The 25,367-nt window shown below is 41.7% G+C and overlaps 1 long non-coding RNA gene across 4 annotated transcripts in view; it reads right to left on the bottom strand.

The window, feature by feature from the left end:
- LOC140531089 (uncharacterized) overlaps positions 1–25,367 on the bottom strand; it is a 47,474-nt gene that overhangs the window by 4,964 nt on the left and 17,143 nt on the right. For all 4 annotated transcript variants that reach the window (XR_011976270.1, XR_011976272.1, XR_011976273.1 and 1 more), the window contains one exon: positions 10,512–10,685. This is a non-coding gene — a long non-coding RNA (uncharacterized lncRNA). The remainder of the gene's footprint in view (positions 1–10,511; positions 10,686–25,367) is intronic.

Here is a 25,367-nt window from a genome sequence, read left to right as displayed (position 1 = left end):
GTGTGATTTTTCAAGCCTGTTCCATCTAAGGATGTATTAAGTATGTTAAAAAGTTTATTTCTGCTGTTAAGAAGGAAATTGTAACTAAAATTGTTTTTGCTATGAATCAAGCATTTACAAAAGTATGTTTGTAAAAGGAAGCTTATGGGCAAATGTGCAAAGGCCTTGATTTTAGATCTTGCAATTTTTGCCAGTTAGGTTCATGAGGGTTTTGTGATAAATTGTAAACTATTCTTAAAAGAGGAAGATATTTGTTCTGTGAAGAAATATTTTGTAAAATCTTTTTATGATTTTTGAAAGGTCTACCTACCAAATTTATATTTGTAAGTTAATTTGTTATAACTGAGTTTTATGGGGGGTTGGAAGATAAGGGACAAGATAAGGGAAATTTTCTGGCTCCAGGAAGCCCTGTGAATAATTTTAAGACAAAAAGTTTTCTGGTCCCATTCCCCTTTCCTTTTGAAGTCCAGTCATTACAGAAGGACTTCTTAACATCTAATCTGAACTGGAGGTGCTCAGAGGAGAGATGTTAACTATTTCCTACTGTGAAGGAAAGGAGTGGCCCTAGCCCCACCCAGGGGCCCTAAGACTTGAAAAGCCTAAAATGATCACCCAAGTGGTATGATGCCTCTCTTTGTTAAAGTTGTAATCTCTTATGTAAAGTGTAAACTGTTTGGTATATGGAGTTCCTAAACAAGAAATTTGTGTTGGGGATAAATAATCTCTAGTGATTGGTTTTTAGGACAAATTTAAGTTTTGAGTCCTAGTAAATAATTTTTTTTAATTCAAAAGCAGTTTATTGTATTAGAAGAATTAGAAATCTTATGTAGCCTGGAATGATTTTTCTTTACTTGTCGCCTCTCAGGAGCTTTCTGAAAAATTTGGAGATGGCTAAAAGTTATGAGACTCTCCACCAGAAATGAGTTTACCTCTGCTTTCCCTGATCTAATACTTCTTCCTCTTCGCGTTTTGGCTGCAGTAGTAAAGGAGAATGGTCTTTATTCTCTGTCCCTTTGTGATGTCCATGCATCATTACCATATCAGATTTGACTGATATGGGAATATTAGCCTCTGGTGGTATGGTTTTGAACATTGCTGGATCTACATTCTGTGTATAGGTCATAAAAGAGACTGTGTGCTTTGCTTCCATGTAATACATAATGTATAAATTGCACATTTCATCACTGGATGTGCCTCCAATGTGTGTGTCTTCAACTCTTCCTTCACCTGTAAATGCACACCTCGCTGCTAAAATATCACCATAGCTAACATCTACTGGGTGTTCCACAGGATAAAAAGCCTGTGGCAACTGAGGACTTTGTAGCCCTATTAATGTCCACTGTCCATTTCTTATTCTGTATCCACTTACTACTTTACCCAAATGGTGAGTGTGAACTCTATGTGCAAAGAGATGCATTGTATATTTTTTGTAATGGCATGAGATATCTGCATTGCCCACTTTCTCTCCTGGTGGTATGACCGCATCCACAGACATCATAAGATACATGCCAACGATTAAAGGCTGCTGTAGACGTGTCAAGTGCAAGGTCACACCAGAATAATCTTTGCGGTTATCTGTAAAGAAGAACTCCCAACAAACTCTGGAGCAGCAGAAGACACAGAACAATGGAGCGGAGGAGATCCCCGCTCCAGAGAGACCTGAAAAATTGACCCGAAAGGTCCATCGTGCACCGGACCAGATCAGAGCCCAGCCCTGCCCCGGCCACGTGGCACCGAGAGGAACAGATCTGAGCAGGCTTCAGGGACGGAATCTCCAGAGGTCTCGCAGGTCCCTCCACCCACCGGTGCCAAAGGCCAGCGAGAGGGTCCCCCAGGCTAGCCGAGAGGGGAGCAGGGTGTCTCCATAACCCAGGCCCCCTCGGGAGACAGCAGCAAACAGGGGCTCCCAAAGCAGGCAAGAGCTCGGATCCATTGTTGAAGGTCCCTAGTAAAATTTTTGATTAGTGAAACCTGCCATCTGATGTACAAGCCTCAGGGGACAATCCTGTCCTCAGCCTGGGATGGGATCCTTCCGTTTCAGTTTCCCCATTGTGTTCCTTTGGAAAGGAATGTTTTCCTACTTGACTATTTCTGAATCTGGCTATAAAGTGGAGATGATATCTAACTAAGTCCTTGCTTTTCATCTACATAGCATGTTTCTGTAATCAAAGCCGGTAATTTAAAAGGTAAACACAGTGCAAGTAGTAGAATCTTGCTGTTTTCAATTAATTGGGCAAAGGGGTACTCTGGTATGGTCTTGTGAAAGATAAAATCCCTGAAATAGAACATTCTTTCTGAATTTTATGGGAATAATTAGATAAAGCAAGGGAAACCAAAGTATAAATGTGATGTTGTATCATTGTTCCATAGAACAAAACTGGGGCTTAAAGTTAGCTGTAATTGTATGGAATTGTTGAGGTTGGGGGTGCTGGGGACCCAAATTCAACCCAAGCATTCTTTCAGCCAAGAAGGTCAGAGGTTGTTATCTTATCTATAGAAGGACTGAGGAAGGAGTCCCTCACTGATGAAGGAGTCCAGGGTGGCCCCAGGTGATCTGGGAGTTCCAAGGATGGTCTTGATGGAAGTGGCCATTAGCCTGGGGATTTGGTTTGATAGAGCATAGTGATAGGGAAAAGTTCATGGGCCTCAGGAGAGCCAGTTCACATGGGGAAAGCCAAGGAGTTTTCAAGGTAAGGTTTTCCAGGGCCCTTTTAGACAAATGGGACCAAAACTCTTTTGGGTAACGGACAAAGGTCCTAACTTGGAATGAGGTCTTTTCCTGTTACAAAACGATCTGAAAGAAATTAGTATTAAAACAATTGACTGAATTAATTACTGAGACTAAATCGGAGACACTTTTCATTTGGGGAAAAGAATTTCAGGCTAAGTTTCTTAGAGGCAGATAACCTCTGGTAATATTTTGCATTGATGGAAAATTTAAGTATTTCTGTTTTGATTTGAATTCATTTCATGAACATAAATTGAAGTTAGTGTTTGGACTTAACATATGTGGAGCTCATTCTTTTAGGTTGAGCAGGGTTAGAAAGTGACAGAACAGTTTCCTTTGGGAAACAGATGTAAATCTATTAGAGCAATAGCTTAAGATTTTAATGGTAAATTTCATTTCATGATCGTTATTTAATCAGGAACTAGAACACGTATAGAAAGGCATATAAGCTACTTAAGACTTGCTTCAAAAGATGTTTCTTAGCCGGTTGTGAAGTTATAGTCATATCTGAAACTGATTATTGGAGCTTGCTATTTTAAGATTTTATGGGACTATTAACTGACTATTCTTCTGAGTCTAACTCCAGGTGTAGATAGCAAGAAAGGCTGTCTGAGCCATTGATCCATGATGCCAGTAAGCCTGTGAGATGCTGGTATGAACTGCAAAAGGTGATCTCATGGGAAGGTCGGGAGAGCGGCTGTTCAGCCTGAGCTGAGGTAGGATTCTCCTGACTCAATTTCCCCACTGACACCTGGCAGACTTTAAGCCTGGCTGAATGCCAGTTGACAATCTACTTCTGCCTGCAGTTGACATGAAGTTAGGGAGATGTTGTTTCCTGCAATGTCCCTACTCTTAGTGGCAATTTCTTATAATCAAAAGTTTTTTAAGCATAATAACAGATCTATTAAATCATAAATTGTTGGTAAGGGAACATCTGAGGTTAAGTCTAAAACTAAGCTATTAGGCTTGGGATTTAGATCAACAACAATAAGTTAGAGTCCTTTGATTCTTAGTAAAGGTACGGAGACCATCAGGTCAAGGGCTTGTGAGGTTATCATACATAGTTATTATTTTCTTTCAGCTGGGAAATATTAAAGGAAAAATGGTTTGTGGTCTATATGTAAATGTTTTAAAAGAAACATCACATGACCATGAGTTGGAATTGTTTTATGATGTGATATGGACTGTGTTAAAATGATTATTTTAATGTATTTATGTAAGTACTGGAGCCTGGTAGTGGCTAACCAGTGAAATCTCATCCTCCTGATGGAAATGATAGTAAATGAATGTAAAATGTAAATACTGGGTTCTAATGTGAATTTCTTAAACATGACAATTGATCAAAGTTCCAATTTTGATTTTGTAAGAGTGATAAGTATAAAAAACTTTGGAATGATCATCTAAAATTGTATCAAGGTTAGTTTTGTAGCAGAGTGGACACCTGGATTTCTACAGGAAGATAAAGGGAAGAAGATGCAGAGATGCTGGACTGAAGACTGCTTAAAGTAGCATCCAAATCAGAAAACTGCATCAGATGATGTTCCGTATGAGTTGGAACTTCTAAGTGGACAATTCATTAATTTACCTTTACCTTTTGAATCTCAGTATTTGTACTTATGAAAGGGGGCTGTTCTCTTGTAATTTGTCAGCGTGTCAGTCAGCTTTGCTCCCTTCCCGTATTCATACAAAGGGGAGATAGATGAAAGGAAGAATTCATAGGGGAAAGAATATGAGGAGGTGTTGATTGGCTTTAGGTGTGGAAACAGAAATTTTAAAGAAAAAAGGGGGAATTTTGTGAGAGGCAAGGAAGTTTTGTTTTCCACGTTCCTAGGTGTTTTCCCAATTGAATTACCCCCGGCAAGGACTTTCTTTGGGTGTAGATGGATGGAGAGAGGGAGAAAGAGACAGAGGGACAGATAAAGGGGGAGAGGAGGGAGGGAGGAGGAAAGGAGAGACAGAGAGAGAGAGAGAGACAGAAAGAGAGAGAGAAAGGCAGCAGAGCGGAGAGATAGAGAAACAGAGACAGAGAGAGAGAATGAACATGTCCTAAGTGTTCCAGACATAGTACTAATGACTGTGTACAAATTAAAGGAAACTAGATGGCGCCTGCCCTTACATTCTAATGAGAGGAAGACAACATATGAAGTGGAGCTGGGAAGGAAATGTTCATGGTTGGAAGATGTCCAGGAAGTGGCCCGGGGGCCTGGGTTTGGGCAGAGCAGAGTCCATGGTCGTGGTGGGTGAGGAGGGTAACCTGGGGATGAGGGCTGGAGGATCAGTGGCTCGTGGCTGCTCTTCTGGTGTCTGTTTCTTGGGTCATCCTTCCTTCCCCACATAGCAGTCTGGGTAGCATGGTGTTGGAATGTCAATTTGTGGTGGCTTCACGGTTACTCTAGGAGAACACTTGTAATAAAGACCCTAACGGGTCTTTTTCTATTTTTTATCATGTTATCCACAAGAGTAGTTTTTTCACCACCTTCCTTTTGCAAACAGAGGGCCCAAACTCAGAAGGGCCAGAGCATATGAACACCATTAGTGGACTCCTCATCACTCTGGTGAGGGTACTCTCTCCAATGATAAAACCCAGGACTCACCCATTGTTTGCCCACACCATAACATCAATCTTTCATCGAGGATCTCGGTAGTATGTAGCAAGGTCGATAAAACACTGGGTTTAGACTTAGGAAACCTGAGTTCAAATCCTGTCTTGGATGGTTACCAGTTTTGTGACCCTGAGCAATATCTCTATGCCTCAGTTTTCTTTTCTGTAAAATGAGAGGGCTGACCTCAGGGGCCTCCACAGTCTCTTCCTAATCTAAATCTATCATTCTATGATCCTGCCCAATGCACTGGGGAGCTTCCTCTGGCTCTTTTCACATTTGCTGGTGCCCATTAACACTCAGACTTAGTATCACCCCTCCCTCTCAATGCAGGCCAGGCCCACCTCCTTTTCAGATGGTGATATCCTTGTTGACGCATTTTTATCACTTCGTGCACCCCAAATCCACATGCCCCCACCCTGACTCTCTCTCTCTCTTCCGTGACTGTGATTCACTTGCAATTTTGATTCTTCAGGGATCATGGTGTTCCATGACTTCCAGCCCTTTAGCGTCTCTGGGAGAATATCATCTGAAGCAATGAGGTTTTTTTGTGTCTGGGAGCAGGAAAGCACTTGGAGGAAAATGCCATTCGAATGCTAAGTGTGTTCATAATTATGTCCTTGGTGTCCGGCCAGAGTCACCTCTTTCAACATGATTGCTTAATTGCTTTGGGGAAAGGTCCTCAGAAAGTCTCCCCACTTGTCATGGTGGGTGGGGGTGGAGGGAGCGAGCCATTTACCCAGCCTGAAACACCAGCCCAGGCAAACTATTTCTGTGTGTCTGTGTGGGAAGGGTGGGAAGAAGGAAAGAAAAGTGAGAAAATGTATGTAAGCAAATATTGCAAAGGAAAGAGGGGAGTGCATTTTAAATGCGATTAGAAGAGTGCATGAAATCCTCCCAGAACCAAAGTGAACAGCAGGCTTTGGTCTCTGCTGAGCCCAGTGAGACTCTAATTAGTAGAGAGCCAGCCTCAGTGTGTCCCCAAGCCCCGGGGCCCTGTCTATGTCCTTGAGAATCAGGGAACCCAGAAGACTGACTTGAGATCGTCTCAACTTCCCAGGGAAAATCTGCAAGGGAAGGGCCTCGTGGGGTGGGGAGGTGCTATGTGCAGGCCCCAAAGGAGGAAGATGAGGACAGCACCTTCCAGGGTCACATCTTACACAGCGACTTACTGTGATATCACATTTCTTACTGTCCAGGCCCAAATGCATTTTCATGAGAGTGGTTTAAAAGAAATCTTGAGATGGTACTTACTGGAAAGCAGGGAAAGGGTGAGAGAGAGAGAGAGAGAGAGAGAGAGAGAGAGAGAGAGAGAGAGAGAGAGAGAGAGAGAGAGAGAGAGAGAGAGAAAAGAAGAAGAAGAAGAAGAAGAAGAAGAAGAAAGAAAAAAGAGAAAGAAAGAAAGAAAGAAAGAAAAAGAAAGAAGGAAAGAAAGAAAGAAAGAGAAAGAAAGACAAAAAAAGGAGGGAGGGAGGGACGGGGACAGAGAGAATAGTGATATAGTGGAACCCAGGGTTTACCTCACATCTCAAGACATGGAGAAAATCATTTCTTTGAAGATGTAGACAGGCAGCGACACGAGCAATTAAAAGTAGCCTCATCCTTTCCAGGGCAAGTTGAAATTCGTAAATTTGAGATTTGGGGCAATTTTTTTCGTTAAAAAATTAAGAAGTATTTATTTTCTTTCCATTCCATCGTGAGTCGATTATTTTATAACAAATTTTGGTAGTCTTTAAGAACACTGAGAAAGTAGCAACGGTAATAGCTTTCATACAGTGCTTTAGGGTTTCTAGTTACATCTATAAACTCATTCAGGCCTCATTACAACCTTGTGAGGCAGTTGTTATTTTCCTTATTTTAAAGATGAGGAAACTGAGATTTGTAGATACTAGTAAGCGTCAGAGGCAGGATTTTAATTCAGGTCCCTGATCCCAAGTCCAGTCCTCTGTCCCCTTCGATACCTAGCTAACTTAACAACAGTAATGACAACTCACATGTCTATAAAGTTTTAAAATCTACACCTGATCAACAAGCATTTTAAAGTGCCTACTATGTGCCAGGCTGAGAATACTGAGAAAACAAAATGACAAACCAAAATTATTCTTGCTTTCAAGTAGCTTTCAAGTAGTTTCAAGAAACATAAACTGGCAAACACAAAATAAACGTGGGTATTTGTAGGGGGAGGACACTAGTATAAGGAAGGTTTTATGTAGAAGGTGCCCTTTGAGTCGAACTCACAGAAACCTAGAGTTTTAGGAGGCAGAGGTGAGGAGGGATGGGGAGTATATTCTAGGTATAAGAGAGGCTAGGACAAAGGCACAGAGGTGGGAAATAGAGTCCCAGACGTGAGGAACAGAGAGGAGGTGAGCTTGATTGGATTCTAGAGTACATGAAGGAAGGTGAGGCAGGCATGGAGCATTTATTAAGTGTTCTCAGGGAGCTCACATTACGACACAAAAAGGGGAACTGGAAAGGGGCGGAGGAGGGAGTGTTTGAGACAAAGAGATGTGCTGGTCATGGGGTAAGAGTAAGAGAGACAGCAGCTTGTGTACCCCATTGGGTAAAACCACACAGGATGCTGAGGTGTGGACAAGTCTTGAACTGCACCATTGGAGGGAACATACAAAAGGGATCCCACAGACTGGAAAGTACTTCTGTTTTTCAATTCTGGTGTCCCCCAAAGGTTACTTTTTAGGAAAATGGAGGGCCTACATTTTCCAGGTGGAGCCAAGGGCATAATTTTCTCTTCCTTAGTCACTACGTGCCTGGGTAGAGCACAGACCTTCAGGAGTCAGTCAGAGAAATAACCCTGCAAGCTGGCTGGGCTTTCCCATAGTACACTCTGTAGATAGATGCCTCTTCAGAATAAAAACCAAAACAGCAGCAAACACTCCAACCTCCCAACTGTTCCCCTGTCAGTTCCTTCCAAGCCTTTCCTGCTCTGCACCCAGGCTTCTTTTCCACAACTGCCAAGTTTATCCACTCACAGGGACAAGTGACAAGACCACGGAAAGAGTGGCCAGACTCCCTCTGGATATGTCTAAGGGTTCTGCTCCATTTGAGACCCTCTGCCTGCTCTGTAGGGGATCCCTTCATTGATGGCATTGATTCATTCCATTTTATTGGAGGTTGTGCTTTGGGTGGAATCATGGTGGTTTTGGAGTCAGACTGGAGTTCAAGACAGTTTGACTGTTTTCCATCTGGGAATGTCTTAGCAGAGTGCCTGGAACACAGTAGGCACTTAATAAATTTTAATTGATTGATTGACTTATTTTGTAGGTTATTTGGGTTCTCTGGGCCTCAGTTTCCTTATCTGAAAAATGGGAGATGCTTGGACTGGATGATCTCTGGGACCTTCCAACTTTAGAGATGTGATCTGAGGATCCTGTTGCCTCCCTCACATTTGGAACTGGAAGAGACCTTCAAGGCCAATAATCCAACCCCTAACATTTTACAGATAAGGAAACTGAGGCATAAGGAGGTTGTGTCTTGACCAAGGTCATGTCAGTAGTGAAGGACCAAAGTTGAGTTTGAATTCAGCTTCCCTATTTCCAGAGTCAACGGTTCTTTCAGCTACATCAGGGTGACCAGAACCGGAGTCTTTCTCCTGACTCCCCTTCTCTTTCTTCTCTGCAGAAGCCCGGGTTTGACCTCCAGTCAAACAAAACCCATAACTGCTCGGGTCACTATGCAAATCTAATCCAATCAATAGGTGATTTTTGCACAGTTAGGATGTGCCTGACCAGGGCTGACTTGGGTACTTGGTGTTTTTGATACTTGGGAAACTTCCTTAAAGCGTCTCAAAAACATGGTGCTCCACATGCTTTGATTTGGCCAATTCTGTCATTTAAAGGCTTTGGGAAGCCTGGAGTCAAATTAGAAGGGAGCTAGAGGTCAGCTGGCTGAGCTTGTCTTTGAAGAGGCGCCCTCTATGCAAACAATATCCACCTCTACCTTCGAAGACTGCTGCTGGAGAGTGACTCACGCAGCGCATTCTCCTTTTGTATGGTTTTAACTGTTAGCAGGTTTTTCCTTCCACGTAGCCTAAATTTGCTCCCTGAAATTTCCAGCTTTTGTTCCTGGTATTCTCTTCTGGGGCCAAGTGGAATAAATCTAATCTCTCTTTTTTTGAAATAAAAATTTATTGATCTTTCTGTCCCCCCCCCCCCGCCCCAACACCCCTTCCCCTTCTTGCGCGCTCTCTCTCTCTCCAACTTTCCCCTTTGTATTTCTCCTCCTCCCTTTTCTAGAGAACCATTCCTTTTTTTTCTTTTTGGAGGCAATCTGGGTTAAGCGACTTACCCAGGGGCACACAGCTAGTAGAGATGTCTGCAGAGAGTCGTTCTATATGACAAAAAAAATTTTAAACAGAGAAAACCTCTAGCAGAGCATGAATACAAAATGCAACATTCCACATGGACCTTACGCTTCTGGGAGGAAGTGGGGAAGTGTTATCCTAACATTTTTCTTTGGGGCCAAGCTTCCTCTTTGTAATTTTGCCACATAATTGTCTGATTGTTGTGTGATTATCCTTCTTTCCATTTGCATTGTTGTTGTCTTTGCATATGGTGTTTCTTGGCTCCTCATCCCCTTCACTTTGCAGTAAATTGTTTGTCTTGCCATACTGCTCTGTATTTTTCATGTGTCCTTTCTTGCACCACCGTAATATTCCAATACATTCATCTATCCCAATGGAACACATCTAATCTCTTTCTAATAAGAAGGGAAGTATGATACATACATTGAGCCTGCCCAACCTCCATGTTTGCAGACCTGCACAGGAAGAGCAAAGATGCATTTGGGTAGAGAGTAGGCTGTGGGCATGCGAATGGGTGATGGGTCACAGAACCCTGAGCATGCAAACTTACTCCACCGGCTGTGACAGTTTGGGGTCTGTTCTTCAGATGAGTCATTTTTCCACGCCTAATCCCAGATCTAGTTTCCTGGAACTGCTTTCTGGAATTGAATTTCTTTGTTGAAGGTGCTAAATATGACTCCAATTTTCTCTTAGATTTAGGATTCTTAACTTGGAGTCTGTGAACTTACAGTATTCGGATAACTAGATTCTGATTGTCTTCCGTAGTCTTATGCTTGTGGGGTGTTTTTTTTTTTTTGCATTTTAAAACATGATTTTGTCCACCCTGACTGCCCAGAGTCTGTGACTGAAGAAAAACTAAGAATACTTAGATGTATTTAGTTGGTATGATCCAGCCTCCAGGAGATCTGACCTTGGCCCAAACCAGTGGATGTCCTCTCAGCTGTCCCTCATCAGATCAGCCTCCACCTGTCCACTACAGAGGACAGGAAAGGTGACAGGTGATTGCTGGTCGTTAGAGGGGAAAATGTTTTGATGGGATCTGCAAAGAGAAACAGCTCATGACCTAGGTCCATTGACACAGTGATGGAGAAAGTTTGCAATTAAGTCACTCCTTCTAATCATCTCCCCTGCTGATGCTGAAACAAATTTACCAATATCCCAGGTACCAACACATCATGACGCTCATTAGTTGGCGACTCATCCATTTTATGAGGCTGCCTGAAGACAGTCCTTAGCCGACTGGTTTTTTAATAACATTAACAAAGCCCTGGCTCCAGCCTCTTTTTCGTCCTTCACTTTCATGCCTACTAACAAATTCACCCTTTTTATTAAGGGACAGGGAACAATGCCAGCATATTTCTCCTCCTTTGCTTCCCTCCTTTTCCTTCTTTAAACAGAATGAAGATGAGAGCAAGAAGATTTATGGTCTTGGGATTTGAAATGCAAGAGGCATTCCAAAGGGGAACAAAGAGGTCCCTGGAATAATGAGTGTCAAGAACCTGGTCTTCTTCCTTATGATTCTCTCCAATGACCAGTTCTATCACTTGTAATATAGTCTGATTTGTCACCCTGCCCTGGTTACATTGTGGTCTCACTCTTCATTCCTGTAACTGGTTGGCACCACTGCCACTTAACAACCAGATTGCAATTTATGCAACTTGAAAGAGTCTCTCTCAAAGAAATAAATCCTACATCATTTAAGAGATCTTTCCTGATATATGTGTGTATATGATGTCATGGGCTATGATGTCACATATCAGTCTAGACTTATATGTGTATGCATATATATGTATATTTGTGTTCACGTAGACATAGTATGTACTTATATACACACATGTGTGTGATATATGTATTTGTATATATACATCATATGCATATTTGTAAATATGTTCATTTGTGTGTATATATACACATACTTGTACTGATGATAGGGAGAGATAGGGGATAGATGGAGAGATATGTAGGTAGAGAGCTAGGTGCTGGGAAGAACTCCCCCCAATGGCCCCCACTTTTCCCTCCCCCAAGTAGCTATGAAATGGGAGTGAGCAGAGGACACTGAGTCACTGAAGTGGATAATGACAAAGGAGAAGAAAGAGAAGGCTGAGGTCACCAAAGCTCATCTCCACTTGCAATCTAACTTTGCTTTAAGTGGCAGCAATCTTAATTCAATTCAACTGAAGAAATATTCATCAAATGTCATATTGTAAGACACTGTACTAAGTACTGGGCATATAGATATTAAAAATGAGAGTCCCCTGCCATCAGGGAGTTTATACAGAGGGAGGCTGGTGGGGAGAGGATACAGCACAGAGACAGATCAGTATGAAACATGATAGATATGATGGGAGACAAAAGGGAAATCTAGACAAGAGGCTCAAAGATTTGAGGAGTGGATAGCACTTCACCTGGAGGGAGGGAAGGAGAGTTCTCTGGCAGAGATGCTGGCTGAATTGAACCTTGATTTCAATAGTGTGAAAAGTGGGAAGAAGTGTGTTTCAGGTATGAGGCACAGCTTAAGTAAATGCTTGGAGGTGAGAAATGACATCACATTCAGGGAAGTTCAATTTAGGTGGAATATAGAGTTGATGAAGAACAATGAATATTGTTGGACAAGGCTGATAGAGCCAAATTGGGGGAATTATTTAAATGCCAGAAAAAGGAGTTTCCATTTTATTCCACAGGCAGAAAGGAGCCACTGAAGTTTTTATGGGCAGGGGAGTAACCTGTGTCTTAGGAAAATTATTTTGGTAGCTACATGAAGAATGAGTTGGAAAAGGAAGAGACTACAGGCAAGGGGGCCAGTTAGGACCAAAAATTCTGGCAAGAGGAGATGAATGTCTGAACTAGGGTAGAAGAGGATGAATACCAGGGATATTAAATTAATAGGGTCTGGTGAAAGGAAGAGTCAACAGTAACACAGAGGTTCAGAACCTGAGTGATTGAGAAGGAGGGTGGAGTCATCCACAAACACAGGGATTTTGAGAAGGATGATTTAATCAGGGAAGGTGGGAAGTTGAGTTGGGTACATGTCTACACAATGTCTGGCAAATCTTGCTGGCAAAAAATAAATGGGTGAATTTGGTCTTGCTTGGCTGAGTGTCATACTTAGCCCTCTGGGTTTCTCTGTTTACTTTGGAAGGAGAAACATCTTCCCATTGGAAAAAAAATTTCTCTCTCACTCGCTTAGCCTCTTTTGACAAGGTTAACCTGATGTAAACTTTGATGTGGGGGGGTGAGCTTCTCTCTGGCCTTCTCAAGTAGCTGTTGACTTTTAAAACACACTTCAGTGGGGCTATTGTTTAGTTGGGAGGGGGGGTGTTCATTACTGTTGTTGGTAAGTTTACTCTGTACTGCCTTCACTCTCCTCTTCTGTCTTCTTCTTCTTAATCTTAAAGAGGTCTATTCACTGAATGGGCATTGCCTCACTCTAAGTGAGTACCTGAGTAGGTCAAGGTCTCCCATTGCATCCTGGGCCATCTCCAGTCATCCTGATGAATATCTGGTCACTGGATCCAGATGACTCAGGAGGAAAAAGTGAGGCTGGTGACCTTGCACAGCTCTCCCTTACTCAAAACAAAGTCAAGTGCAAGTCAAGTCACTATTTCTCTGATGTCAGGGTCTTCTTTGAAAACTAAAGATGAACACAGACAGACAGAATTTTCTACCACCCCTTGTAACAATGAAAAACCATTTAGCGAAACTCCAACACAGCTCCTGGGGCTGACAGGCTCTGCCCCACTTTGCAGCCATAGATGTTGAACCCCTACCAAAGTCAAGTATCTGTCCCGTGGGACCAAAAGTGCTTATCCTATGTGATCCACCTTTGGCAGCCCATTCCTGCTGTTTTTACTTCCATCATTGTAGGCATTGGCGCCATCTACTTTTGCACAATACTGCAATAATGTGGAGAGTAATCAATCACATCAAGCAGCCATTCCAGGAATTATACTGGATGGAGCCTGATATGGGGAATTAACGAACCTAATCCTGACTGTGGTCTTGTAATAAGGACGTTGTTCATATCTTAACGTTAATGTAAGATACTTAAACTACTTGCGAGGACAAGGTCTGTTACAGAATCAGGAAACCACTGTAAATAACATTTTGCTGGTAAAACAATATTTTATGCATACTCTATTTCTGTTTCTTTATTCCCCCTTTAACAATAGCCATGGTTTGCTGGAAAGAATGCAGGATGCGGAGTCTAAGGATCTGGTTTCAAATCCAAAGTGTGTTGCTTACCATGGATGAGATCTTGTGCAAATCAATTAATTTCTCAAGGTCTCAGTTTCCTTCTCTGTAAAACAAAGAGATTTGACAGGATGGTCTGTGAGGCTCCTTCCAGTACTAGATGTCGTTATGATCTTAGATGTTAGTTGGGGAATAGATGAGCTAATTGTAGTGGATGAATGTATTGGAATGTTATTGAACCCTAGGAAATGATCAAAGAGATTTCAGAGAAACATGGGAAGATGTGTATGAACTGATGAGGAGTGAAAAGAAAAGAAAAAGGAGAACAGTTGGCATAATGACAATAAAAGACAAAGAGAAAAAGAACTTAGAATTCTGATCCAAGCAGTGCCAACTTTGGACTTCCTTCCAAAGACATATGATGAAACATATCACCCCCTCCTGACAGAGAGGTTCAGAGTGAGTGAGGCATTCTCAGATGTGGCTAACAGTTTGATTTCTTTTATGGGACTATGCATATTCATTACAAGAGAGAACTTCCATTTGGGAGGTGTAGTGGGGGTGAGAAGTTAAATGTTAGTAATGGATATGCAAAAGAGCATTCATAAAATATTTTTAAATATACAGAAGAAAAAAGTATAGAAAGGAACACAAAGGCAACAGTTTTGTTACTACCCTGTTAAATTATTTATATACACACACACATATACACAGACGCTTCTTTTTAAAAGTTGGTTTTTTTTTTTTAACAAAAGTCTTATAAAAACATCTTTCTTATCCTTTCTGTATAGTAAATTATCTGGTTTTGTTAATTAAGTTCACAATAAAAAGTGAACTTTAAAAAAGTTAAGTTTCTATCCCTCCCTCTTTTAAAATTTGAGACATTTGTATCCATCCCCAGTCCTGTGGTGCCTCTTCCAGATCACTTATACTCACCTAGCAGTTACATCTGCTACCCCCAGATTACTGACCCAGCCTCATTGAGGATACCGAAGTTCATTCTTTAAAATAACTCCTTATTTGTCATGGGTTTTAACTTCCTACTCACCAGTTTTGTCCTGTTCTCTCCAGTCCACAGATCATTTTCTTTGGTAGAGAAAACAGAAGTAAACTAGAGATTGAGTAGTTCTGCCTTCTCTGTACCATACGTTATCAGCATCCCTTCCACCCTGAGCAGCACTCCTATTTCTTCGTTGTCTTCTTTTCTTCCCCAAAGTTAAAACAACAACAACAACAACTCCTTTTTGTTGTCCTTGATTGTCCTCTGATTCATCCGGGGCTTTATTGAGACTGACACTATTCTTATAGGATCATACCCTCCCTTTTTGTTCCTCCTTACTAATGGTCTTTGCTTCCATTTTCTGAATCAGACTTTTAGAAATTTAAGTTGCTCAAAGTTCTTTGTAAATTTCCTTACACCTCTTCAGACATCTATCTTCTTTCTTCCTAATTGGAATATTTGATTTGATGAACAAAATTCCTGAGATTTTGTTCTAGGGAGCTTTCCCTCACCTCTAAGATGAGTTTTCCCTGTAGAATTTTAAAAGCCTAATTATCCTTTCTCTGATCTCTTCAATATCTGTTCTCTTCCAATCTAGAGGTACACCAGGTCCTGCTCAAATCAAGAGATTTGTGTATCTCTCTGTATCTCTTTAGGGTCCCCTTCATTCATCCTCTTCGCTAGTCTTGTTCTGTCAAACTCGTCCCTGACTTTCCTGTGTCCATTTTTTCACTCATGATTCCTCCTGCTTGCAGCAGCTTTCTTTTTCAGTCAGATTCCTGATTGTCTTTCAATGTCCAGCTCAAATACAACCACCTTTAGAAATCTTTCCCTAATCTTCTGAGTCAAAGGTCATCTCTCCACAGTTTAATCACTCAATGCTGTTTGCACTTCTTTCATAGAAATTTCCTAGTAGAAAGAGCATTGGACTTGAACTACTGAGGACTCTTTGTTTAAGTTCATTTCTAAATGATGCCACTTGACCATGCCACATGACCATGGGTAAATCACCTAGCTTCTTTGAAAATCTGTTTCTTTAACTATAAGGTGGGAAATAAACTACTTGCCTTACCTACCTCATTGGGTTGCTATGGAGAAAGTCTTTTGTGAACCTTAAAGTGCTCTAGAAATAAGGGTTTCTATTCTACTTAAGTGGCCTTGGTGTTTAGGGAACACAACAGCTCTGGTTTTTGGTGGGGAGTAGGATTAAAGGTCATCAGGTTTACTAGTCCCAGCCAATCCCCTTCATTCTAGCTCTCAGGGTAATTGGTATGGATTCAGACTGGCAACCAAGAGTTAAAAAGTTCTCCTCATCACATCTCCACCCAAGTTATTTCAGTCTTATTTCTAGGATGATTTTCAGTCACCCAATCTGCCAAGCAGGGGTTCTAGGGAAGTTAAAAGGAATTGCCTAAGCTTAACTCAAACAAGAATTTAGCCTAAGGGAGCCTGAATAGGAGTATAGGAGATTAATAGAGAACACACTTCATAAGCTTTTGCTGTGTGCCAGGAACCATTCTAAGCACTGAGGGTACAAACAGAAGAAGCAGATAGGTTGTGCCCTCAAGGACCTTATACTCTAATGGGAGAAGACAGCACATTGATGGGAACTGGTAGAAGGGATCCATGTAAGTGACCATGGTGTAGAGAGCTGGGAAGGAGTATAGGAGGATTCACTGAGCCAGATAAAGCAAAGGCTCGCTGATCAGAGCCTAGAATCTCAGGGATGGATTCCCTACAATGGTGGCTGGGGTTAGGGGTGGGAGGCAGGGAGAATGAATGCTAGCCAGAGTGCAGGCAGCATGGTGGGAAGTTCTAAAGACGGATCTATGTGGCAGCTTAGATCACCTGAAGCAACAAAAGATCTGAGTAATGATATAGCTAGCACTTACGTGGCTCTTTGAGGTTTGCAAAGTGCTTTACCAATATTAGCTGATTTGATTCTGGGAGCTCCTAGAGGGGATGGACCTCTCCCTTTACAGGAAAAGAGGCTTCCCAGCAGTGGGAATCCAGCAGTGCCCAGCCAAGAGTAACTCACTGGAGATGCTAGCTGGCTGCCTAATGAGGATAAGAGGGAGGCTATGGGTGCCTCTGAGAGAGAGCAGGGAAGCAGCATCAGAAGCAGAGAAGAGTTCTAAGCCAGGTCCTGCCAGAAGATCTAACTTGCCCTGTTTGGCCTTGACTCACCAGCCTTCCATGTTCCCTGACCACATATGTTTCATGTATATATCATCCCTCTACATATGTTCCCTAGCCCTGGACATCCCTCACACATATGCCCATCCATGCATAATCCCTGATTGTGCATGTTTCTTAGTCAAGTGTGTTTTTTATGTATGTCCTCTCTTCCATTTCTGGGAGAGTATACTCCAGTGTGTGTGTGTGTGTGTGTGTGTGTGTGTGTGTGTGTGTGTGTGTGTGTGTGTGAGAGAGAGAGAGAGAGAGAAATTTTTCTTATCATTTATTTTACTATGTTGCTTAAATGTTTTTTTTTATTTTAAAAATGTATTCTCTACTATGAAAAGAAACACTTGGGTAGGAGCTCATGAACTATGGTCATGAGTCGCTGCTTACCCACAATGTGCCTTGAACCTAGGGGTCCACATGTGAGGGGAACTCGGGCTGCTACATGCCTACCACTGCCAACACTTAGCATGGCACTCCAAACATAATAATGGCTAGTTGTTTATTGAATGAATAAGTGATTGTCTTCTGGAACCACTGAGGATCCTGTTGTCCACTTTGGAGTTACATATGGCATGTGGCCCTGCCTGTGCTTCATTAACACTATCTGGTGATATTTTGGAGAACTCTATCTGCTACTTGCCTGGGGCTTGGAGTTTTGGAAGTTCTTAGAAATGAGTCATTTAATTACCATCTTTCTACTGTATCTTTGATGGTTCTTGGAATCTGCCTCTTTGCCTCTTGAGTCAACTTGTGGATTTGCTTGAAATGGACCACCCCAACTCAGTTTTCAGCATTCTCAGTTGGATGCCTGTGGTTGCACTAACTCCCATGAAAACCTAATCAGAATCGAACGGGAAGGAAAATCAGAGCTTTTAAAATCTCCATTAAGTCTGTTCCCTCATTTCTCCTGATGTGGTGTGCTAATCAGTGGTGGATACAGGCTCTTATCTTATTCACACATGGTTTTGTGGACTGAGGCCCCTCCCCTCTGCCAACTCAACTCTATTGGGCTAGATCCTTCCAAAACATTATTTCTGAAAATAAGACAGGAAGCAAGACCTACTTGAGAATCTCTGAGCTAAAGGCAAAATTTATGACCAGATGCTTGTGGCAAGAATGTTAAATAAGGACCAATAGAAAGGACTAGATATACAGATGACTCAGGAATTTTGTACATCATGCCCTCAGTTAAAGTGGGTGGGGGACACTGGCCTGGTGAAAGGGGGACAGAGATCAGGACATTGACATGAAGCCAATGCCAAGAGGGCTCTAGCCCACAGAACTGAGGGCATGCACCCCAGCCATCTGGTAGCTTCCCATTTTAGCTACTTATTTCACTAATTCTGCTCTTTCTTTATTCAAAGCTAGGTTCCTTGAGGCAGGGCCAGCTTCACTTTTGCCTTTGTATCCCCCAGAGGCTAGCACAGTGCCTGGATCATAGTAGGCACTCAATAAGCACTGGCTGAATTGGATTGAATCCTACACAGCTGAAGACATGCAAATCATGACAGAATTTTCTGAATTCTGTGCCCTAGAAATCTGACATCCTGGGACAAAAACCCATTGCCCTGCCCTGATTAATGCTCTGAGATAACTATGTAAAACAGGTATTGTACTTTGCTCAGGAAACCTAATTGAAAAATTACTGTTTTATTGCCTATTATCCCTAGCACCTAGAACCGTGCCTGGCACACAGTAGGTTGCATAATAAATGTTTGTTGATTGAATGACTTCAGGTTCATCAGACTCTTTCCACCTACTGGTCCTTCAAAGGAGCGTCTTGATCATAATCAATTCATCTCTTGGCCAGGCATTGGCACCTTAGAAGGTTGATTCTGTAAGAACTGACTTACAGGATCTTAAAGGTCCTTCTGTTTGCAGGTGAAGAGAGCTATTCAGTCATTTTAAAGGCCCAGGGGATTGGAGGGGGAGGGGAGTGTTATGCCTAAGACTAAAGTCAACTTGCTCCTTTCTTTATAAGATGCTTCCTAGAGGAATTTCTTTTTCATCAGTCCATGGTGTAGAGTAGTTGGCAGAAAACTGAGGCTTTAATTGGCAATTATTTTAAAGATTTATTAAAGGGGAGTTCAATAAAAAGAAAGTTTGACTTTTTGCATATAACATCTGATATGGAGTATCTATCTGACAACCAGATTTATTTGAAAGAGGGCTTTGAGCTTCACTGAGCTCAGCTGAGAAAATGAATGGATGCCTCCATTTTGCTCCAACCGTTTAGAGAATCAGAACAGATATATAACATCCAGTGATGACTCCAGAGGAGCCATCATGAAACATACTATCCTCCTCTTGTTAGCGGGGTGGACTAAGGGTGCAAACAGAACTATATAGACATAGTCTTTTAGGCATGGTCAGTATTTTGCTTGATTGTACATATTTGTTACAAAGGCTTTTCTTTTCTTTTCTTTTCTTGTTCCAAGGTGGGGGGCGGGGAAAGAGAAGGTGGAAGGGAGATGGGGTTTAGGCATAGGGATCCAAAAAGAAAAAAATAAGAAGAGAACAGAAGGAAGACCAGAAGGAATCACCAACAAGTAGAACAGCTTTAGTTACATGTTGGATTTATTAAATACAAAAGAAAAGCAAGGATTACAGAAAAGAGAGGCACAGTTTCATGCACAATCCTCCCTTGTTTGACACCTGTTTATGGAAATGTTCCTTTTATTTTACAGGCTTTTGTCCTTGGGCCTGTGGATTTGTTAAAAAAAAATACATTGATAATTGTATTTTAATATACTTGACTGTCTTTGTCATTCTATATGTTTTATTTTATTCATTCAAAAACATCATTCTGAGAAGGTGTCCATAGACCCAGAATGGAGAGGGGTCCATACCACTAAAAAGGCTAACCATCCTTGTTTTATTTGTAGTTTGTGAAGTTCAGAATTTTTTTAAAAAATGTGTTGGATCTTAGATATAGAGGCAGCAGGGACCTCAGAAATTATCTGGATAGATATGGTAATAGAACCCTAGAGAGTGGTACTCCTTTAAGTGACTTTCCCAAGGTCACAGAGTAGTGGACATCAAAGGATTTGAACCCAGCTCTTCTGACTTCAGAGTCAGCCATGAAGCCTCCTCAAGTCTTAATTTTATTAAAATGTGATGAACAATCTATACAACAATGAACACCATCACCTCTCCCCCTGCCCGCTGCCCCACTAGAACCGGGTCCATCCTTTCCATCACTTCTGGAAGGGTTTGGTTGGAGTTAATAATCTAGGTCAGTTAAAAATTCCATTCAGTGAGGGTGTGTGTAATGTATATTTTTACATATGTACAAAAAACCCTTTATTTAGTCAGTTGCACTGGTTTCTCTGCATACATTACTGCAGTGTATTAATAATCATCTGCTTGCCTGCCATGGGGCTGGGAGAGGGCATTCTGCCAAGCTCTGCCAACAACATGTGCTCACCTGGCAGCACCCGGATTTGTGAACTGATCTTTACTCCCCTAAGAGGGGCTGGAGGGTGTCGGTCCTGTTCCTCTATTCCCCAGACCAAAGTTCTTGGCAGGGGATAGGAGAGTAAGGGGAGGAAGAAGACTGAAGGGTGCTGTGGAAAGGTGAACAAGGAGTTTGGGCTAACAAATAGCTCAAAAAAAAAGAACTTTGATGACTAAGGTATAAATGAGTCAGAAATGGCAAAATTAGACACATCTGAGAAATCTAGGTAGTTTAAAGACCAAGGGAAATAGTGCCTGAGAAAGTTAATTTGTGGCTGTTCAAACTCAGATCAAGAACAATGGAAAAAATTGTTCCAGATGTGCAGGGAAACTTGGTATCCTGCCAGATTCACCCAGCCCAGCAACAATCAGAGAAAGGGGAAAGGAGGGGCTTGGAGGGTGAAGTGTTTAGAGACAAGCAGATACAGAGAGACAAAGAGAGAGATACAGAGGCAGAGACAGACACAGACAGAAAGACTGAGACAGAGAGACAGATAGAGACAGACAGAGTGAATAGAAGCAGAAAGAGAGAAAAGGGAGAGGCCAATTCTCAGTGAGCATGTACTTAATTGTGAGAGCAAATGCACATTTAGAAAGAGGCCAAGTTTGACTGACTTGGTAAATTGACAAAGATTGTGAGAATAGTTCAGATTTCTGTCCCGAAATCTGAAAACAGAAATGACAATTCACTCCAGGGAACCACGAGCTCTTAGGAGTCTTTTTCTCCTGCCATGGGACTTCAGGGTAAGGGTAAGGATCTCATAAAACATCTAGGGGGTTGGGGATTTTAAATCTTAATTTTTTTCATTTATTTTTTATTTTGTTCTTTCAGAATTGGCACATTTCCTCAGTTCAAAGGAAAGTAATGGTAATATATTTATCATGTACAAATGGAGCCCAGACTGCAAACCCACATTTAGGATGGATTGCCAGAAAAAAAAGTGTATTTGGTTTCCGATATGCATCTTAGGTATCATAGTCAAGCCAGGGAATATGCCACCATATTTGTTACCAACAGGTCGAATCGAGCCATTTATTAGGCAAAGGTTATGTGCTCTATCTATTATTGCAGTTACCCCTCAGTCCCCTGGTCCCTGAGTTCTAAGATGGATATCATTAAAGCAATCATTAACCAAGAAGTTGCAGGTCAGGGCAATTGCCCAGACTGAGGAGGGTGAGTGGTAAATACGGGTGGGGGCTCATTATGAAGTGAAGGACATGAGTCAGCACAAATACACCAGTGTCTGTAGCCCTGAGAAACAGCCATGGAGGGATTAAAATACTTCAGGGTATAAATACAACATTAAGGTTTAGTACCTGGGACAGCGAAAATCCGAGTACTAAAATCTGATCTGAGTTGTGAGGTTACCTTCCATCTACTCTGTATGTATTTTGGTATGTACATGTCTCCTCTCTAAGAATAAGCCCCTTGGGGAAGGGAATTTTTTGTTTTATTTGCAACCCTATTGATTAGCACAGTGCCTAGCTCATAGTAAGTGCTTAATAAATGTTTGTTGATTGATTAAACACAGGAGACATGAAGGGCAAGCATCCATTTCTTTGAGACTCCCACGCTCCTGTTCTTTCTTTAACATCACATTGCCTTGTGTACAGTAGGACTGAACAGCACTATGAGACTCATGGACTATGGATGGCTAGGCAGATTTACCACCAAGAGCAGCATTGATGTGGTTCTTAGACTTCTTCCAGCCAGGCAGGCCGTGATGACTGTCTGATACTCAGCATCCTTAGGAGCATGGTGAACCAAGGCAGGGCTGTCATAAGCCAAGAGGCCCAAATGCATGTTTTAAGTGTGACTCCTGTCCCAAAACCCATTGACATGGGAGTCTCTCCTTAATGGTGGAGATGAAGGCCCTGGCCTTTATTAGAAGCAAGAGCGAGGTTGGCCTCTTCATCACCAAAGGATGAGTTAGCAAAGAGGTGCTGACTGAGAACTACCTTGTTCCTCACATAAGGCAGGGCCTCCTTCTCCACAAGTAAGGAGAGTCTCATCCAAATGGCCTTGAGACAGGGGTTATATAAGGATATTGAGAAGTATAATCTCAAGGAATAAAGAGGAGCTGTTGATTACTGGGTGGAAGGAGGGAGGCAGAAGGAGAAATAGCCATAACCTGTCTGGTAGGGCAGCTGGGTGGTGAAGTGTTGGGCCTGAAGTCAAGAAGACTCATCTGTATGAGTTCAAGTTCAGCCTCAGACATTTCTTAACTGTGTGACCCTGGGCAAGTCCCTTAACTCTGTTTGCCTTAGTTTCCCCATCTATAAAATGGAGCTGGAGAAAGTAGTGGCAAAACAGTCCAATATTTCTGCTAAGAAAGCCCCAGATGGGGTCACAAAGAGTTAGACATGACTGGAAAAAAAGGCCCGTCAACACTGTAAGCTCCCAGTCAACACTGTGAGCCCCAGAAGCAGGATCACAATCCATAATACACTCTGTAAAAGGGGGCCAACTTGCAAATCAAAATAATCCTCAGTCTGGAAATGGTCTTTCTGGCAATGTGTACAAAAATATATGATCACTACCAGCAGCACCATGCTAAATATCAATAGCATGGTTCTCAGATGTGAGGAATTTCTCTTCACTGCCCTATCCCCTTCTCTTAGTCTTCTACCTTCCATGCTGCAGCTGTCCATTCTATGATGTCAGCATTAACTGGCCAACATCGACATTAGCTAGAAAGGTCCAACTAATGTTCAGTCTTAGAAGAATAAAAAGACATTTTCAACATTATTCATACTAAAGACCAACTCTTAGCACATCCCACTATGGAAAGGTGTCTCACAAAAGTATTTTTAAATCAAGAGAAGAAGTAACTTGTTATTTATATGTCATGGTTACAATTCCCAATATAGTTCAAGGTAGTCATTTTCTTAAATTTTACTCACTGCAACCAGGATGGATTACATAGTACTATTAGTCTTCTACTACACGACTTCATGGTGGCATGGAGATGATCCTGGCTTTGCCAGCACAGTCTGAGTTCTGACCTGTTCTGCTAAACCATCCAACTGCATCTAGTTTCCAAGGAGCAGCCCAGCTAAACATGAGTAGGCTCACCATCAGCAGGCTAGTCACTCAGGGATAAATGTCTTGAGCATGGCAACTCATGAAATAAAGAAAAGTACAAAATAGCCTTCAGTCTTATGTGACTTCCTTCCACTTCTGTAATGACTGCAGTGAAAAGAGATGGCCAAGAATCATATATCTATAAACAACTTCAGCTGGATTGTTAGGACTCTAAATATGAAATTCTTGTCCCAGGATGAATGGCGCATTACTAGAGGAAGGGAGCGACAGCAGTCTTGATGTTCTTGCTACAGATGAAACCCAAAGAAAGAAGGAAGTTGCTGCTGAGTGGCAGGAAGGCCCATGGATACTCCATGGAGAGGTTATGAAAGAAATTCACAAAGGTGGTTTTGCTTACTAAAGGCAATGAAAGACATTATTGCAGAGCACATCTGGTCATCTCATGTTATGATTCTTCTGATAAACATTTGAACCTTCATGAAAACAACTGAATGTTTATAGCAACCTCAGTTAGAGGATGAAGACGTAGGAAAAGGCTGTGAAGAACTTGATAAGCTTCTCCAAATTAAATTAATATACACTGATAATTGGTGACTTCAATGAAAAGGGAGGAAAAAGTGACCCCTAGAGACACAGGTACAGAGATGAACTCAGAGGGGAAAGTCCCAGAAGGAAAAGTAATTTATGCACTTGAGAGAGAAAACTGGTCCTGGTCATGAGAGTACAGCTATGAAAAGGAGCAGATCAACTGGAAAGAAAGGAAGAAAGGAAGGAAGGAAGGAAGAAAAGAAAAGATAAAAGGAGCAGATCTGGGGAGCCCAACTAAGCCACCTGCCCAGAAAGTCACTGGGTCCAGGGTGGAACTTTGTGAGGACTCCATGTTAGAGAAAGAGCAGCAAGGATGTAGACAGGACTCCTGCCATGGCCAAGAATTGTGACTCACCTTGGCCACATGTATTTCCTATTCATGTGCTTCATCAGTACTATTGCAGTCTAAGTCTGTGTGTACTTTCCTCACAGATACATTTGATTCCACAAATATATGCCCCAACTTTATAGAGGGAATGAGCTGTCACTATAGTTCCAACTATAATATCAGAAAATGCCTTTGCTGAGAGCTAATTATATCTATTGGTTGACTGTTAATGGGAAGCATATCAGTGAGACTCAAGAGCTATAGTTTTAGAAGTAGATACAACCATTGGGCACCTCTCAAACCTGAGAATAGTTATCACTCTCCTGGGGACCCAACTCATGAGTGAGAGAGCAAATGAGGAAGTAACTCAGAGGGGTGTTTCATAGGGAATGTGTTATACTTTCTGTTTGTTGATTATTAAAGAAGATTTTTATTTGGTAGAGAAGAATGTTGCCTTAAAGGAACTTTTCCAACCAAGTGTCTCTCATCAATTCATCAAATTCAAGATTGTTTGAAGGATAAAATAATAGTTATAATAATAAACATCAGGCAAAGCACAAAAAAGGGAGATGCATGCTTGGCAAAGATATTCACTACCATTTGATGCCAAAGTCCTAGAAGAGGGCTCCTCAATAGATAATGAAGTGCTTCAGATGTTCCTGTTTGTGTATGACATTGTGCTAGTTATACTAAGCCCTGTACATAGACACAAGACTTGAAAGTAATAGTTACAAAATAATTCTCAATAGGGTCTATAATCTAGTTCGTCTTCTAGGTCAGGTATCTGCATAGTCTTCTGGAAGATATCTGTAACTACCTGAAAGAGTTTGACCTGACCATCCAATGAGGAAAAACCCAAATGGTTGAAGAATGTTTATCACACATTCATGCCTCAAATCTGGATGGAAAATCTATAGAGATTGTC

Source organism: Notamacropus eugenii, chromosome 3 (assembly GCF_028372415.1).
Source record: "Notamacropus eugenii isolate mMacEug1 chromosome 3, mMacEug1.pri_v2, whole genome shotgun sequence".
NCBI classification, from domain to species: Eukaryota; Metazoa; Chordata; class Mammalia; order Diprotodontia; family Macropodidae; genus Notamacropus; species Notamacropus eugenii.
Note: the sequence above shows the minus strand (reverse complement) of the source record. Positions and strands in the feature narration are given on the sequence as shown.